We start from the raw sequence: 14,289 nt of genomic DNA, 5'->3' as shown, positions 1-14,289 counted from the left end.
TGTAGATCTCTGAAGGAAGAACATGCATTTCCTGATGGGAGCTTTTGGATGAGAGAGCTGGAAACCAGGCTGTATAGACAGCTAAATTTCACTGAGGAAAAAATTGAAAATACTCCTAGAGAAGAGCTGGGTTTGCTCAGCAATAGAGAAGTGCTAGTAGCAGTGCCCAGTGAGACCTTCCACTCTAGAAGATGTTATCTTCTCCCCCAGTCCCACCAGATGGGCAGATGCGATTGCTACTACTGAATATGCCTTTGTTATGAGGTGCCTTCTGAGGTCCTCAAGCGTATTAAATCCCAACAGGCAGGCTCATCCGTCAGCAGGAAACATTTGCGCTAGATATGTGACTGCTATAAACTGGAAATTCTGCCTTGGAGAACTTGTGTTATTAAAAAGCTCTGCTGTTGCAGGAGGACCTCTTTGCATCTCCTGCAATGTTTATATACTCATCTTTATTGTGGAAAGGAAGATTACCTATTGTGACATTCAGGATCAGAAATGAAGGCAACTGAGTTCTGATCTATGAGATGAAGGGTTACGTCTGTGTTAACAAAGCATTTATGTTCTTGCAGGCAGGTATGTGTATCTTTAAAACTGTGTTACATTATGATACCCAAAACAAAACAGTTTTCAGGTACAGCAGGTAGTTTTAGGAGTGGCAGCTCTTGCTTTACTTTGTGAGCAATGCCTCTTTGAACTGCCCTGTCTTATCTTGTACCCTCCGTAGCATGAGCTGCTCTGCACATGCAGTAGAAGCCACCATGGCAGTGCTCATCCAGAACCAGGAAGGACCAAGCCAAACCGGGGCAGCTGGAGGCCTCTCCCGCTCTTGTGCACCTTTCTGAACTCCTTCACAATATGGGCTGTATTGGGTTTGCGTGGCAAGGTTGTGGTAGCGGGGGGGTTACAGGGGTGGCTTCTGTGAGAAGCTGCTCACAGCTTCCCCTGTGTCCAACAGAGCCAATGCCAGCTGGCTCCAAGACAGACCCACCGCTGGCCAAGGCTGAGCCCATCAGCAACAGTGGTAGCACCCCTGTGATAACAGATTTAAGAAGGGAAAAAAAAAGTTGCTGGGGCACAGAAACTGCAGCCAGAGAGAGGAGTGAGAACATGTAAGAGAAATAGCCCTGCAGACCCCCAGGTCAGTGAAGAAGGAGGGGGAGGAGATGCTCCAGGCGCCGGAGCAGAGATTCCCCTGCAGCCCATGTGGAAGACCATGGTGAGGCAGGCTGTCCCCCTGCAACCCAGGGAGGTCCACGGTGGAGCAGATATCCACCTGCAGCCTGGGGAGGACCCCACGCCGGAGCAGGTGGATGCCCGAAGGAGGCTGTGACCCCGTGGGAAGCCCACCCTGGAGCAGGCTCCTGGCAGGACCTGTGGACCCATGGAGAGAGGAGTCCACGCTGGAGCAGGTTTTCTGGCAGGACTTGTGACCCCATGGGGGACCCACGCTGGAGCAGTTCAGGAAGAACTGCAGCCTGTGGGAAGGACCCACGTTGGAGCAGTTCATGGAGGACTGTTTCCCGTGGGAGGGACCCCACGGTGGAGCAGGGGACGAGTGAGGAGTCCTGCCCCTGAAGAGAGAGGAGTGGCAGAGACAACGTGTGATGAACTGACCGTAACCCCCATTCCCCATCCCCCTGCGCCGCTGGGAGGGGCTGGGTAGAGAATTCGGGAGTGAAGCTGTGCCTGGGAAGAAGGGAGAGGTGGGGGGAAGGTGTTTTAAGATTTGGTTTTATTTCTCATTACCCTACTCTGGTTTGATTGGCAATAAATTAAGTTAATTTTCCCCAAGTCAAGCCTGTTTTGCCCATGACGATAATTGGTGAATGATCTCTCCCTGTCCTTATCTCGACCCACAAGCTCTTTGTTATATTTTCTCTCCCCTGTCCAGCTGAGGAGGGAAGTGATAGAGCAGCTTTGGTGGGCACCTGGCAACCAGCCAGGGTCAACCCACCACACAGGCGAGGGCTGTATGTGCTCCCACAGCTGCACAGACTGCGCCGTCGTGCACACAGTGATAGCATGTATATTTAGGATGCTGATTGTTAATCCAGACTTGGAGCAAGATGTTGCCAAGCTGTCCTTCAAATAACAAAAATGTGAGCAGAAGTAGCACAAGAGCCGCAGGAGGCCGGTGTGCAGCACTTCTGGTGACTCAAAAGAAAAGTATGGTCACAACAATGCTCCCCACAGACTTCTTTCCCACAAACTTGTCCAGCTGCAAGGTAGCAGGATAAGGTCCCTGGTTTAGAGGGTGCATTCAATGAGATGGGAGCAAATAACAGAGGTCCTTGTTCAGCTGGAGGTGTCAGGGCACATTGTGGAGAAAATGGAGAAACAGGAGGCTGAGAGGAAAGGAAACCGGGGTTTTGGAGCAGGAACCTCAGAGGTCCTGAAAATAGAGGCTAATGAGGAAAACAGGGTTAGCAGAGCTCTTTGCTGAACTTAAGAAAATGTTGATATTCAGACAAAGCGTGTGATGGTTCTTGTTAGGTAATAACAGTGGTTCCTCCTTTCTCTCACACCTCTGATCGCAGGAGTCCAGGGACCTCTAGCAGGTCCCTGTATCACAGACCACGAAATGAGTCACGTTAGTGGAAGGTGCCATCACACTGCTGATGTCTGGTGGTGGTTGCAGCTTGTCGCTCTATGCCGTGAAAGCAAAATGCAGAGCCAGCCACTGGGAAGGGAGTGGGTCCGCCCTGATGGCTGCTCCTCCAGGAAAAGGAGTAATTGCTGCTAATGAAAGTAAGGGTGGGTCTGACATGAATTGGAGTTCTGTCCTGTGGCCTCTGTGGCTCCTTGGCTATTGCTGTTTTCATGTGACAGTTCCTGATGATTTCAGCAAGGCAGGAGGCATCCAGGCACCTGGGAGGGGATTAAGTCTCTTTTTAATGCATCCAGAACTGCAACCTGCATCTCTAAGAAAGCCTCTGTTCCCATGCCTTGCCTTCAGCTACTTACCTGTAATTATTCCTGTTACAATTAGCCAAGTGGCTGTCCAGGCTGCGGTGTGAAAGACTGTCTGAAGGAAATGCTGAGCTAGAGATCCTACTGAATAAAAAGGTAGGTCATGAATAAAAAGCAGAAAGTGTGGTACCACACCAATGCTTACCCCTCGCACTGCTTGCAGAGCAGCGTTTAAGTTTTGCCTTTGTTTTTTGCAAGAAAAGTTATCCTGCATATGATATTATGAGACTCGGGGAAAGATGCTTCACCAACCTGCTCTCAGGCATTCTTCAAGCCTTCATCATACCTAGCAGCCCTGGAGGAATTTGTTCAAAAATTATGAAGTATGCATGGAAGTTCTAAAATGCTACTGAGCCCCGAAGCCCTTTGCACTGCTTAAGGCAGGCAGGACGAGGTGGGGCTGTCTCTACCTCATCACAGTCATACCAGCCCTGAGGACATTTCCTCGCAGAGAGGTCAGGTCCTTCTTCAGAGCTCCCCAGGGAAATGCGCAGAAGGCTCCTAAGGATTTGCAAGATCTGCTTTCAGGTCTTTTTTTTTTTTTTTTTTTTTTTTGTGGAAAGCAAGACAGCTAAGCCAAGGCCAAATCTTGTGCTTTCCAGACAATTAAGAGGCCTGAATAATGAACTTTGTCTCAGAGATCAGGATTTGATCCCCAGATATATCGCAGACTCCCTGTATCACTTTGGCAAGTCACTTTGTAATGGATTTTCATACATTTGGCACTAAAGCCAAGTCGTTACAGTGACTATATAAGGCAAGAACCCCAGAAGAGCTCATTTCTCCTTGCCTGGAGTTCCTTGGAAGAATTAGCCCATTATTTTACTTACAAAATGGGAGCTCAGCTCTTCTGAAAACGTGCCCATGCTTGGCAGCCCCGAGTTCTTAAGAAACTGTCCCCACACCTCTCTGGCTCTGTTCCCATCTGTATGTTGAAAGAAACCATCTTTCCTTGGAGCCCTTTGTCTGGCTTTTCTGTTCCAACCATGAGTTCCTGGAGGTAAGACCTCTCTCATGTGAGGCGTTCCAACCTCTCTGGCACGGCAGGGCACAAACCTCTGACACACACACCCACCTGCCCCTGTTAAACAAATATACACCGTTGGTAACAGGAATCAAACTTAAAGCAGCAAACTGCCAGGAGGAAGGACACTAAAAACAGAAGAAAAACATCATGTTATATTTCTCTTTGATGCACTTTAATCTGTTTTCTCTTGTAAGATGCTGGGTGTTCAGGACCTATTTCTACTTCGCACACTTGGAGGATTAGAAGGCACATTCTCTGGGAAAGGCATTGTAAATCCTCTTCGGGTTTTTAATGATGAAGATGAATAAGGATGAGCATTCTCTGTCTAGAGTGAGCATCAGAAGGAGAAAACACCAGGATTTCCCAGGAAGTGTAAAGAAACTGAGCTTAAGGTCAGAGCAAATGGAACTTTTCTCAATTTTATGGCCACAGTAATTCTTCTTGATTTTTTTCTGAAACTGGTGTTTAGCATAGGATTTCTCAGATGCTGGAACTGCTCCTTTGAGCTATGGAAACTTACTCACAAGCAAAGATACAAAGGTAGTTGTACTCAAATTATACGCTGCCCCTAGCAGATAAAAACTCATTCCTACCTGTTCATATTCCAGAAAACCAAGCCTCTCACTGTCAATGTGGGTCACTCACTGATTAACAGTGCACAAATGTTTAGAGGCGATGGAGAAAAACAAGCATATTTTTGGCAAAGTTCTGATAATCAGACTCAGATTTGCATTAAGACTGAAGAGCTCACAGCAACCTTTCCCACCAAAAATTGCAAGAAAGCATGGTAAAATTAAGGAGACTAACGCAGAGGCTGGCAGATGAGCTCCCAGCTCCATCCTTAACAGACACAACTTGCAGGACTGACAGGGCGGTATTTTTGAAATCTTGAGTGCCTTGTCGAAGGCTGTAAGTGCCAGTGGCTCCTTCTAAAGCCAGGGCATTTGGCACTTTGTGGGCCAAACCCTGCTCTGAGGGCAGCTCTGCCTGCCCTGCAGACCGTGCTGTGGATGTACCTGCGCTAGCTGCCGGGGAGCTTACAACGAAGCAGCGGCTGATGGAGTCAGGGTCAGCCCTGTCTCATGGCCTGCAGTTCCCACCCGCTCACAGCAAGCCAGAAAACTTACAGGAGGCCACAAGTCTTATTCTGGGCACTGGTCAGTTTGATACGGAGAAAGCATCCCAAAAAGATTAGCAAGTGCATCTACATAACACGTCTTCATACAGCACGGAGCCTCACTCCTGTGCTTGCTCCATTGCTGCCATTGCAATGCAAGTTTTCAGTGCTTAATTGCCGTTCAAGACATGGTCAGGGAGGAGTCCTGGACAGTGACAGTGATGCAGTGAAATTTCCCACCAAATAAAAGGGTTTATGAAGACAGGAGTGGGAACATTTACCTGAGCAAAAGCAAAGTGCAAACATCTTAGTTGCATGCGTTATGGATGCTCCTGAGTTTGAAGCTGGTTTTGTTACACTTCAAGTAACAAAATGGGTGGGTGTCTTTCCTTACCACCCCCTTTACAATGCTTTTCAGATCTCTACGAGAAAGCAATGTCAGACGGTGCTGGGCTGTACGCAGGCAGTGGCCTGGATATGGAGTCTTTCGCTTTTAGCTAATCTCTTCAAATCTATTTAAGACAGGAGCAGTTTGAAGCTCTTACCCTCTGAGAACTACTTGGCAGCTCAAATTAAATGAATTAGGCTAGGCTCCAGAAGATGTGACGTTGTCACAGCGGGGTCGGCAGCAGCGCTAGCCAGCATCCTGATCCCTGCTTGCAGATGGGGCAAAAAGAAACACTACGCCCTGTCCACAGCCACACAAGCAGATGAGTAAGATATCACAGGCGTTTTCCTCTCAGAGCACGACTGGCTCTCTGGGCTCAAAGCCAGGCTGCTGTGCCCCACCGCTGCTTGGCGGCTCCCCTGCCCAGATGTGAGCGAGCCGGGGCCCGAGGGCTGCAGGGGAGAGGAAAGAAAGGTGGTGTGCTGCTGAAATTCAGGCCCACGCAGCATTTTCCATTATTGGTCAGGTTTGTCTCCTTGATCTCATTAGAATTTTTCTTTTCCTTTTTGTTTATGTCTTCATTTGAAGGAGATATGGTTGCACGTGTTATCAATACTCAGAGGCAAAGCAGTTAACCAGCGATTATTCCAATGCATGTGTGCGTGTTGGTATTCCAGAATGACAGAAGGTCTATAAACAGGGTTTTTTTAAGGGTTCTTGTTTGAGGCAGTGCAGAAAAACAATCTTCCACTCTCGGAAAACTCATGAGATTTGAAAAAGTTGAGGAAAGCTCTGCCGTGAGGAAGCAGAAGTGCCTGCCTGGTTTGCCTGCACAAGCCCAGCTCCCCTGGGAGGGCTGCTCAGAGGAAAACGGGGAGGGGCCCCTTAGGCAAAATCAGCTTCTGTTCGCAGCCCTGCAACTGCGCAAGCTGCTGTGGAGATCTGGGGCCCTGGGGTGTGGAGGGGTTTTGTGCCGAGAGCCCCCATGGCAAAACTAATGGGTTTTAACTCCCCTGGCTGCTGCAATCTGTCAAAATCGACACATTCCTGCAGAACATTCCCATTTTGACCAACTGGCATTTTCAAATGGAAAAAACACTCAGCTGGAAAACATCCAACCGGATCTAGTCCTCACGATGCGCTGCATTGACATGCTATTTACGCACTGGAGGTTGGCGTAGCTTTCACAAGGAAATGAATCCAAGAGAAGCCTTAACAACGAACCGCAGCCAGCGTCAGTATATTAAGATAGCAAAAATCTGTGGATTAGCAAACCCAGGCAGTGCCATGAATATGACTTAGGCAAGTCCACATCAGCTGTTGTGGTAATGATGTTAACTGATCGATAACTCAAAGTCCCATGGAAACCAAGCTGCCTGAAAACAAATCTGCTCCTTCTCCTCCCATTTAGACTCAACTGCTAAGCAAAACAGCAGAGAAAAAATTGCATGAATTAGATACTCAAAGTCCCAACCTACTTTTTTACTGCCCCTTCATGACTCCTAAAGAAAGGCAACACAGTGTTGCATGCATCAATCTGAAGATAAAAATGATTTCTGAATTTAGGAAATCAAAGACCAGAGTATTTTGTTTATCTTCATTTCCTATGCATCTGCAGATATGAGATTAATCGTAACACTGCTTTTCAGTATGTCACACAAACATGAGTTTCAGGCTTTTTGAGTGAAATACTTAATTTGCTCCATTTTACACATAAAGAAACAGAAACATGGGAGGTTAAATTGCTGGCTTTAAGACACGCTGTGGGTCATTGTCAGATTGATGACTCAGAGAGCAACTCTTGACCTGTGCCTGATTCATCTGACTCTGCTACCCCAGAAGTTCACAGCAGAATAATTCAGGTGATTTGTCTGATGTCGGTGGTCTTACCAATGCCTGCCAAAATCACTGGCAAAAACCAAGTTCACAGAAACTTGGTTTCATCAAACTAAACAGAGTCCCTGCCACAGCCAGGATCCAAACACTGTCCTTCCAGTGACCCTGCTCTTTTCACAGCTTCCCTTCTCCATCTGCTGCAGTCTCATGCTGTCGTGATGTGTTGTCCTCCTCCTGCATTGCTCTCCTACTACTGGTCCCTTGAGGCTCTGAGAAAATTTGGGAGGGGCTGCTAAATTTTCAAGAAGATAACTGGATCAAAATGCAAATCTTAAAAATGAAGGATAACCCTTCCCCTGCAAAACTGTGCCTCCCATTTATCCAAGTGACAGCACTGTGATGCCTGGGGGATTCTGTGTTCGCACCTCATGTAACAGGCTCTGGCTTTTCTTTAAGGCTCCAGTTCCTGGAATAATCTGATTATGTGAAAATGCCTAAATTTATTTAAGGAAAATGTTAATAGCTCTCTTGTTTGAGGAGAAAAGCTCAAAAATATGAAACTGAGGGGATGAAAATCCAGGTGGCAAATTTAAAAGCTGTTGGGTGATTTCTTTTAGCTCACCCCTCTTCTTGCCCTTGCTCATGAGATGCTCTCTCACTTGTGAGATCTTCCTCTGCCTGTCGGGAAGCTCTCTGAACCACAGGCCACGTGCACTTCTTCCATGAACTACAATTAACACAATATATTAATCATAAGTAAGCATCAGGCTAGACTGGCACCCCGCCGCTGGACCGGCTGTGCTGGAAGGGGCACGCACAGGCTGAGCCGAGGGGAGATGTCTGCACCGGGAGCGAAGTATGCGGGGTAAGGCGTGCAGCAGGAGCACTGCTTCGAACTTGGCAGGAGCCCACTTGTTGAGGGTGGGGGGCATGGCACAGGAGTGTGCTGAAGCACAAGCTGCCCGGGAGAGATAGCGAGGTTGCACTCGCCTGAGTACCCTGTGGAGATGTCTCCTGAATACCAGTCCTGCCTTAGGCGCAGCCAAAGTCCCATCCTCTCGCCTTTGAGAGGAGTCTCTGATACAGGAGCAGGTATGCTGGATCCTCTCCTTCCCATTTCAGTCAGACAAAACCAAATTGCTCTTTAATTTTCCCCTGGAGCATTTGCTTCTGCATGCTCAGCCAGTGGTTACTGTAGAGAAGGGCCAGCAGTAGATGCGGTGTAAGCAGATATTGCCATTAATGTGGTGCTCATCTTCAGAGCAGCGTGGTGCTTATGGTGCACTGGTGGCATCTTGTGTTTCTCATCAGGCTCCCTGCTGGGTATCTCTGTTGAACGGTGCCTGGTGGGCTGCCAGCCACATGGCATGATGGCAAATCTGCCTTGTGAGCTAGTGGCCACACTGGGGAGGCTGTGCTGGGCGCAGGGAGGGGCTCAGCCAGGGTGCACGGAGGTTTCACACCACCAGCTCCCGCTCAGGCTGTGCTGGCAGGGGGACATCACTGCGTCACTCTCAGCTTCTACCGCTTCAGCATCCCCCAGCGAGGCTGGTCTCGTCAGCCAGCAAGAAGTACCTCACTGCAGAGAAGATGAAAACCCTTAATCATTTCCTTGCAGAGATGCTTTTTTGCATGAGGTTTCCTTGTCTAAAGCTTAGCCCTCTGCTCTGGTCCCACAGGGGCAGGATTAGCTGACCCGCAGGGCACGCTGCAAGGCATGTTTGCTTCCAGGGCTTTTCCTGGGACAGTAGAGAGGGACATAACGGAGGCAAACTGCAGCGTGCCCAGCTAGGGAATGCAGCACTAATAAACAACACTAATTAGTTGCTGTGGGAGTTCTTGAAGCTGTGGATGGAGACAGCTGCTCCACTGCACTGGGATGCTGCGCCTTCACTGCACCCACCTCTCCCTGGCCGAGCAGCTCAAACCCAGCCGCAGCACCACTGCTCCCCAGCATCTCCCAGTGCTCACGGAGCTCCCCAGAGCCCTCTGGGGGAGGAAAGGCTGGAGCCAGTGCCCCTAAAGCCAGAACTGGGAAGTGCTATGTCCCCTTTCAGCCTCCATTCATTAGTGGTGTTTGTTACCCCAACCTCTGAGCAATTCCCGAACGCTGATGAACATGGCCTCACCATCTTGCAGGTGAGGAGCTGATGAGAGGAGAGCAAATGACCGGTGCATTGGGCATAAAGCTGTCCTTACTCTCTCCTGCATACTTGGAGCATTACTGATTTAAATCCTTTAACTGCCCCATCCCCTAAAGCAGTCAATTAGCAGTGATGTTTAAAAAAACCCAGAAATTTGACCCAAGAAGTTTTGCCAGTTTAGAAACAGGCATAGTGTTAAAACATAACACTGTACCAGCTACTAGGAAGACAATTAACTCTATCCCAGCTGAAACCAGGACACATGGCAAGGCTGATCAGCCAGAAGAGGGGGGTCCAGAATAACAAGTTGTCCCACTGGTCACATCTGTAGCTGATGAACAAAAGGGTGTTAGGCACCCCTGGGGCATCCCCTCCTGTGGGTCCCCAGCCCTTCGGGGAGTGGGTCCTTGCTGGTTTCTGCTGCTGCAGCCGTACTGTGGGGTGACTGTTTCTGTTTTGATGGCTATTGTCCCTCATTGACGAACTGACGAACTTGAGTGTTTTATTTATTGATCTTTAATAGAGAGTAGTAGTTTTGAAAAATTCCTCTTACCAATATCAGCTTTTTTAACTACCAATATATTTCAACATATGATTGGAAAATATCAATATAATGGAAATACTGTGTTTGAAAGCTTATAACCACCACCATAACTTTCCTGAAAGAGGAGCAGGTAAATATTTTTGGCCTGGCAGTTAGATTCATGGGACTGCCTTGCAAGCCTGTATCTCAGATTTGCAGTGTGACAGTACCTTTATAGGCAAGGTACTTGTGCCAGAATGGCAAAGGGACTTACCACCACCAAACACAGTTTTTATTTGCTCATATTGGAGGGCTGACAGCAAAGCAAGAAAGATTTTCTTTTCCCTTTTTTTCTCCTCCTAATTTAAACAGGAGGAAGCCGTCTTAAAATGACTTCACTTCAATGTGAGACTGGAAATTGTTTAAATTACTGCAGTAAGGAAAAAGAACAAAATAACAGAGAAAGGACACCAGGGGAAAATGGTGCAGAAAGCAAGCAACATTTTCTTTCTGCTGTTGGTGAAATGGCCAAATTACACACATATGCTCTTGATAGGGCTTTTGGAGATAGAAAAGCTCTGTCCAGCCAGGCTGGTAATCTCACCCCCTGGAGAGGCAGTTTTGGAATTAGGGCTGATGCCACGAAGGTGGGACGTCCCCACGGGAGCAGGGTCACCTCCTCCTCTGCAGCATGTGGAAGGGACTGCAGCAAGCCCAGAAATGCAGGACACCAGAGAGGAGCTGTCTCCTGTGCTTTACAGGGGTCCTTCCCACCACAAGGAGGCTCTACATCTGCGTGTTGGCAGACACGCCCCCAAAAGTAACGTGCTTTAATTCGCCATTATTCATTAGCTGAAGGACAGCAGTGGAGTGCAGGTGCCCTTAGTGCTCCTCTGTCCAGAGATGCCACAGCTCTGCTGGGGTCTAAGTCCTGCTGGCAGCAATTGGAGGGATGGTGGTAACCTGGCTGCTCGTAGCTCATTTGTGCCCTTTGCCTGGGCATGAGGAGGTTGGTACAGCTGGTTGTCACCATGGTTAACCCCTGCCAATGAGAGGTGGGAGGTGCTTGATCTCAGTGTCAGAAAGCCAGTCCTGTGGGACAAAGAGCCATCTCCTCCTGGTGCATGTCCTTGTTTGGGTGGACATCAGACCCTGCCAAAGCTTGGTGGGGTTGAAGGTGGGTTTGGTGGAGGGCAGCCCAGCAGCCAGACGTTCAGTCAGCCAAAATGTACTGCCAACCCCATGGCAGGTGAGCACCCACCTGCCTCCACTCCTTTCCTCACAATGCTTGTGTCCTTGCTGTAGATGAACCTGGAGTGTAACCCTAAGGTTTAGGGGCTGACCCCAGATTGCCCATGTTGACCTCTGGATAGGACTCTGCCCTGGCATGTGCTGGGGACCCTTCAGATCCTGGGAGGGACCCAACATGCAAGGGGTCCTTAAGTCTTTCAGACAGTGATTGAAAGTTCATTTGTGAAGTGTTTAGAAGATGTCAGATAGTAAAAGCAACTTTGTTAATCACTTACACTTTCAATATGTCTTTCTGAACCTATCAGTTAGGAGCTGGGCTTGCTGAAGGTTTGGTTCTCATGCGGCATGCAGCACCACACTGTCAGAGGCACTGGACGCTATAACAGAGCAGAGAGTTATTTTGGTAATTGTCTTCAGGCACTCAAAGAGTCTGAAATAGTTTGGCGGGTTTTTTTTTTAATAAACTTTCTGGAGCACAAGAGCAAGATGGGGCATGTGTCAGGAGGGACCTCAGGGTGCCCCTGGCTGGGCTGGGCAGGGTGGCCATGGTGGGCTATCCCTGGCAGCCCCGCAGGGGCTTCACTGCCTGCCTGTGAGAAGGGACCGCAGAGACCAGTGCAACGGCTCACTTGCAGCATGGGATTCATGATTTCAACTGGGAACTGGGAGTTTCACCAGGATAAGGACTGAAGGGACAAGGGACTGTTTTGACAAGGGTGGTATTTAATGGCTGTCAAGTGTACTGACATGGAGGAGAAAAAGCTACTTACGTAAAGCCGTTACAAAAACTGAAAACAATTTAGCACTAATGCCTAGATTTCACTTCACTCTCTGCAGGGAAGAAGGAGAAAAAAACCTGTGTGCTCTCAGTTTTCTGTTTAAATGGGCAGGTTTCCTTAGGGAAAGCCTTTGACCTGCTAATAGCTAATACAGAAATGCTCCACTTTCTCCCAGCTTTTAAAGCTGTTCTTCATCTCTCCTTTCTAGTTAGATATGCAGGGGGAGTTGAGGAATATCCATCTACAAAATGATTGCTTAAACCTGTTGTATTTCAGGACACTACAGCCTTGCCTGAAGGAGATTTTGCAAAAATTTTGGGTCTGGCAAACAGATATGCAGGAGCTCACTCATTGATAGAGAGGATGCAAGTAGTATTTCACTGGAGAGCAAATTTAAAGTCCTTTTTTTCTCTATAAAATAAGAATTCAGCTAATCAAATCTGAGAAATACAGGAAATCTCAGTTGGAAAAAAAACGCAAATATACCTTTACAGTTAATCATCCTTGAATCCTTGCAGGGTAACAGGCTTCCTAGAGTTCTTGCCGTCATTACACAAACTCAACAAAACCCATAATACCTACATGAGGGAGGGCGATATTGAGTGCTACAGAAATGGTGTACAAGGTGTCAGACAACCCTTTGCCAAGTGTCTCTGCTTACGCTGCACAAGTGGATGGAGCGAAGAGGTTCTCATAAAGCCACCCTCCGCTTGTGGCTCAGGATGAATATAAACATAACTGGAGAGGTGTTGCAAGACATGTACCTGAAGATACACAACAAATTCATACAAAAGAGCCAGGGAAAGAGTGAAGAGGTTGCAGAAAGAAAGTGGATCTTGAAATAAAATGCGGGGGGGAGGTAGGATGGCCTACCAATGCTACCACAGTACAAGGGACCATGAAAGAAAAAATATATGCGTTGGTTTGTGTTTGGGTAGTGGTACAAGGCACACACAGAGAAAAGGGAAGAGAGAGAAAGAAGTGAAGTTCATTTCAAAATAGGAAACATTCCTCGGAAGGCCTTTGAACCATCCAGAGAGCTGGGTTTGCTCAGTGTACTGCAATAAGAGACAGTTCATCAGCTCCCCTGGAGGAAAACCTTATCTAGTAGCTGATTTTTAGTGTTACCTTGAACTGAAGTGTGTGAACCCTGGCCCAGAAGTGGTTTCCTCCAGTTTCTGGAAGTGCTGCAATGGGAAAGGCATTGAAGCAGTCATGGACACTCAGGAAATCCCATTAGGGGACCTGGCAGCTTTAGTATGAACCAAGGCTTGGAAAACTGAGCTTTTATTCCCAGATCTGCCAGTAAACTGATGTCTGACATTGGGGAAGGCAATCCACCCATCTCTGCTTCACTTTCACCATATGTAAAATGGGAATAATCACCTTTTCTGTATTGTGATTTCAGTTCTACTAATGAAAAGGATAAGAGTTCAGTATTAATTATTATCATTATTAAATAGGCAATTAATTAGAGAACAGCCCAGATCTTGAGAGCCTTAAATCAAAGTTACTGACTTACTTTCCCTAAGCCACCTGGCACCAGTGTTGCACATATGCAATGCTGCAGAAATCCTGCTTTCCTTGTCAATGTGGCCACAGGGCTCATGGACCTGCTGCCTGCGAGCTGGGAACCACCATCTTGAGCTGGTCATGTCAGGCATGGGGTCTCCTGGGGAATGTGCCACTGTTGGCCACTCTGGACAGAGGAAGATAAAGGCTGGTGTGCAGGGAACAGCCACAAGCCCTAATGAAGGGCCAGTGTCTAATGAGCTCTACCTGCCCCACTAGGTGGGTGTCCGTTGCAGGGACAGAGTAACGATGTGCTCTCGCACTCTCCCTGCTGATGGGATTTCTAGATCATCCATGTAGCCGGCCATGAAAATCCTTTCTCACGAATCAGCATGTATTGTCAGCTACAAGCTACCATAGATACAGTCATCTTATTATATGAAGGACTTATGAGGACAATCATAAACTGAAGTAATATAACTGACCTGACTGTGCTCTCGGGTTTGCATTCAGCCTAAGGCTGCTGCATTGTATTAGCTTGGGTTATCTGAGAAGAAAATGCCATTGACAGTTGGGATGGATTTGAATGGCCCTTCAATATATGCAGTTCAATGGAAAAATGAAAGAGCATTTCCTTCACTTCTGTGGGCTCTGCCTTAGAGACAGGCAGAGACACTTCTTGCAAAGGAACATTACCCATACTGATACTTGAGGTTTGCTCTTAATTCACCTGACCCAC

The sequence above is a fragment of the Aquila chrysaetos genome, chromosome 3, assembly GCF_900496995.4.
Source record: "Aquila chrysaetos chrysaetos chromosome 3, bAquChr1.4, whole genome shotgun sequence".
Lineage (NCBI taxonomy): Eukaryota > Metazoa > Chordata > Aves > Accipitriformes > Accipitridae > Aquila > Aquila chrysaetos.
The sequence above is the reverse complement of the archived record's forward strand: the minus strand, read 5'-3'. Positions refer to the sequence as shown.